The 5,000-nt window shown below is 30.3% G+C and overlaps 1 protein-coding gene across 7 annotated transcripts in view; it reads right to left on the bottom strand.

Moving 5' to 3' along the window:
* Window positions 1-2,542: 2,542 nt before the first annotated feature.
* The window catches only part of LOC113816360 (arrestin domain-containing protein 17), a 21,479-nt gene continuing 19,021 nt past the window's right edge, over window positions 2,543-5,000 (bottom strand). For 4 of the 7 annotated variants that reach the window (XM_027368418.2, XM_070114899.1, XM_070114913.1 and 1 more), the window contains exon 11: window positions 3,387-5,000. This exon is cut by the window's right edge and continues 1,477 nt beyond it. The gene's annotated coding sequence lies outside the window, so the exon portion shown is untranslated. The other 3 variants (XM_027368421.2, XM_070114923.1, XM_070114930.1) reach the window with 1 other exon arrangement.

The raw sequence follows: 5,000 nt of genomic DNA, 5'->3' as shown, positions 1-5,000 counted from the left end.
ACTCGTCATCATATAAATATTCTATGCCTGTCTGTTTTTAACGATGTTGTTTTTGTTTATTATTTTTGTTGCTTCCTTACCATTACCATTTTCATTTCTTAGCATTACTATTATTCTTGTTATCACTGCTGTTAACATTATAATTTTTATCTCCTTTGTATGATTTGTTTGAGATGTGCAGGAACACGAAGGTGTGTTTGTATTCCAGATCTTCGTGCTAGGGAGAGATATCTATAGTAGGAATGCTGTTTTCACATTTAATTAACAATTACATAATGCCCTGGCTTTTCGTGAATGGGTCGATCAATTAAACGACCCATTGCAAGGCAACCAGCCGTCGTAAACAATGGCATTTTTGGATACATGTGCGTTAAGCTTGTACACTTGTCACCTCCACCCACTTCTGGCCAAGGTCTATACTAGCCAAACACTGATCTGACCCGGCATCTGAGTAAATCACCAATGACACAATCCTGCACGAGCGATCATGTCAAAGTTACAAGACCGTTCTTATTAACATAAACCTTGACCGGAACTATTTGTTCAAGGATTTTCAATTTTTTCGTAAACTTGATCACTCCAACGGATCCGAAAACATTCAAATGCAACATTACCTTTTGGCGAGACTTAAAATATATCCAATGTATGCCAGGCATGAATGGCTTTGAGTGAAACGATGAAAAGTAACGAAAAATATTAGAAAACCCAAAGAAACTCCTAGGGCAATCATTTATTAGAGTATTTGTGCAATTAAAATGTGGTTTGTGTGTGACTTCCTGATAACATGTGCTAGCCAATGCATGTGTTAATACGTTTACAAAGTGTAAAGTACATAGAAGATTTAATGAAAATAAATTAACACCCAAAATGACATTCTGTACCCCAGCTCCCAGGCATTAGCTAACCATTCCCCTCCATTATTCATTTTATTGCGTTGAAAATGTAATAATGAATTACACCAATATTTGGTCTGTTTTAACCATATTAGTCATTGCTGAATCATTAAAAATGCAAATATGAAAAATATATATGTTACACAAACTGTGTTAATAGGCCAAGTAGTCTCCTGTAAAGTATCAATGGTATATCTTTATTACTCTTCATACAACTGTTATGGAAGTATCAATTATATACCAAAGTATTATACATATGTCAATAATGGTACCTGAGGAACTCCAAAATTGTAAGTTTCTTGAATGACTCTTTTTGCATCTTATTTTATATAACAAACCACATTGCCAATTAGACTGCAAGTTTCATTACATTTAATATACATTTTGAGCTTTCTTTTCATGCAAAACATTGCAAGTGGAAAATAATATTAAAAACGATTAGTTAAAAATACCAAAATTTCAAATTAATTTTCCCTAAATATCTTTTTGGGAAGAAGAGGGGCGAATGATTCAATTTCAAAGCTCTTTATTGAGATATAAGTGGATTTTTTGGAACTTTACTTGTAAATTACGTACCTAAAATAAAAGAAAATTTCAAATCCAATAACTGTCTGGTGTTAAAGATTAGTTTAAGTGATATTTTTTCATGTCTTTTTGAGCAACGGTGTAGGCCTGAGTTACCCTACTACACCCGACAGAAATGTTATGCATAATATGATTCGCCTCCATGGGAGATTAGTAATAGAAGGTTCCCTTCTGATACATCCATAATATCAACCTTACAACAGATACCTTGTGGCAATACTACTATTTCTCTATTAGTCCTACTACCCATTTTGGTATGTGAGTGTCATTTTGTGTTTGGTTTTGCGAGCAATTGTTTGCATAAAGAAAAATACATACTATATATCTTTGCAAAAGGAAAACAATTTTTGAAAACTTACAACAGCATATTTATTTAAGTGCAAAAAAACAGGTGAAAAGGGTATGAAATGTACTTAACTTATTACCATTCCACATATAATGAAAATGACCATTGCAATAAAGGCAGATGGTACTAAAAATATATTTAAGTAAGAAAAATTTTAAACCTGAATAGACAAACAGTTATACCTGAAAAATGGTTGCATTTTATCTATAAACACAGCACACTCTGCAGTGGTATATGAAAAGGGGAGGTGAATACAACACCCCCAAATGCTCTCTTGGCAAAGGTCTTCCTATATTAAGTAGATATGGGAAGACATTTTACCCCAAAATAAAAGTAATTGAATACTACCCTGAAAGTCTGCTGTCACATTTTACATGTTCAAATGAAGAAAATCTGAGTAATTAACAGATACAACAGTGTTTATGAATTTAAAAAGTATGTCTAAAAAAAATGTTATTGATCAGAATACTGAATTATATCTGTAAATGACATTATAAAGTTCAAAAGGCTATGGAATCATAATGTTTAAATTGTGTTTTCTGTCTTTATATTTTTCAAAATGAAAATATTTCTGTTAATAAAATTATAGAATGAAGCTTGGATGAATTATAAATGCAAATGTCAATAATGCAAAAGTATTCTATTTTTTTTTTTTTTACTGCATTCACAATTCAATAGTCCCAGTGACTGTGCAAAAGAAGAAATACATAAAACTACTTATATATACTTTATGTTACATATATAAAGACATAGTAAACATACTACACTATTCCTGTCAATAGTGTATATAAATCTAAAATTACACATTAATGATTAACACTAAATTTAACTGTTGTGAATGATTACGACCAATTACAGCCTCATAAACATTGCACATAGGAAAATACTAAGGCATGCACTTTTATTAAGAGTATTTTCTAAACAACAACTCCCACAATAAAGACTAAGTATTGTTCATATGCAAATAAAATATTTAAAATATTTTCTCACTTATCTGCAAACTTTACTATTAAGTTTATTTCTATAAAAAGAAAACCAAAAAGTCAGGCAATCATTACACAGTTTAAACTTTTTATACTATTTCACAACTACTAATACTGTTAGATCTGGAATATATATCAGAATAAAATTTAAATATCAGTTAACAAATTATCTTATTAATATTCAATTATTTTTTCTCAAAAAATTTACATTTCATTAGGGTACAAAGTACTTTGATACAACTTTTCTTTCATCTGTATACAAATGCAATCAAATCCATGAGAACATTTTCAAGAATTTTTTTCTTCCATAATATACAATAATGCTATCATAAAGGTTGCACCACAAATATCTATCAATATGACCCTTAACAATTAGCTATAATTAGCAGTGAATATATTCTTGAATGCTACATATTCAGTCAAGACCTTTCTGATAACATAATTTTGATACAATATGTAAAGCAGTCAAGGAAGATGAGAACCGAGGAGGCAAGAAAAATCAACACGTTAGTAAATAAATGAATAGAGGGGAAAAAAGAGACGAAAGTAAGAGGGTAAAGAGAGGAAAAGAAAAGACAATTGTTTCTAAAATACTTTTAGTGACACATTCTGAAATAACTACAAGTTCTATATATACAGCTATAGGCATCTTGACAGTTACAGAAAGGTCCTTAATCATAGAAAAAAAATCAATATAACTACCTTTATGGATAAGGTCATTCATAACAAAAGGTCTTTCAATATTCATCTTTTGTGTTATTTTTGTCTACTGTATATTTTGAACATCTATTCTACTTTTTGCATGATTTTATATCTGTGGTATGGGGAGTAGGGTAGGTTGCTGCATAATAGATTTGTACATAGTGGATAGTTACCCTAATTTCTATATGACTCATCTCCTATGGCACAGAGTAAAGTAGATATTTATATAGTTTTTTGAACCCTGAGAAAAAACAAATGAGTCTTACACATTTGGCTACTTTTGTTAAAGTAGTAAAGACAATGAGGATGGACTTTTGTTATCTTTAAGACACTTGGTAATGCACATTTGTAGCATGAGTTTACAATTCATGTTTGCAAACTGAGTAACAACTTTAAGATTGTTCTTACTAAACTTTGAGACATTTTGAGTGTTAACCCTTTGGTACATTTTGGTGTAATTTACTTGAAAATTATCAAGAATGCCAAAAGTGACTGACAAACTGACTTATAAATGTTTTCTTCTGCACTACATCAAATTTAGTGCATCATATAAAATAATCAACACTCCCTACACAAATTCTTTTTGAAGCCACCAAATGACAAAATCAGTTTTGTCTATGTAGCCAATTAACATTTTTCATTTCAACAAATATTTTTCTTATCAAAACTTTGATTCTACCCCTGGAAAGTGATTAATGTTGATATTTGTCTATCTAAATGTGAATATCATAATGTTTTGGTCCACACCCTTGAGGTAATGTTGGTAAATATCTAGGAAAAAATAAATGTGTTAATTTACCCGTCTTAATAGAATAAGAAAGGGAAATATTAAGCTATTGATTTCAGAGGTATAACCAACCCTATGATAATTATTACATAAAAGCTTAAAATAGAAAAATAATATGTACAGTACAAATGTTTAGAGTGAATACATAGCATAACAATGATCAGACTATCATGGCAAAAGATTCTTTAAAAATTTAAAAATAATCATGATAAATAAGATTCACAAAATGAACAAAACCAGACAAAACTTGAATAAACACTCACAAACCTAGTACATAATACTCAGCTGGTAAACTATATGAACTTCATAAGGGGCTATCGAACAAGAGCAAATTATCATTACTGTATATACATATTACATGTCTAGCATGTAGTTTCTGCAAATTTGTTCAAATTAATGCACATTCATGAAAATGGCCAAGGAGACACTTTGTACTTTTTTTTTTTTTTACAAAAGTCAAGTGCAAAACTTTAACATGAATATTTTGAAAGCTACAGTTTTTTTTATTAAAATATAATTGATAATATAAAAGGGAAGGTCCAGGCATACAGTATTTCTCACATTATCAACAAGATTATAACAATAGTAAAACGGACTGTGGAACCATACTGAAGTTAGTCATTATTACTCTTCAGACCTGGCCTAGATGGACTATCCTGGAAACTAAGGGAGTCAGATCTAAGCTTTCCTTGCCCAACTTCTTC

Source organism: Penaeus vannamei, chromosome 3 (genome assembly GCF_042767895.1).
Source record: "Penaeus vannamei isolate JL-2024 chromosome 3, ASM4276789v1, whole genome shotgun sequence".
Classification (NCBI taxonomy): domain Eukaryota; kingdom Metazoa; phylum Arthropoda; class Malacostraca; order Decapoda; family Penaeidae; genus Penaeus; species Penaeus vannamei.
Note: the sequence above shows the minus strand (reverse complement) of the source record. Positions and strands in the feature narration are given on the sequence as shown.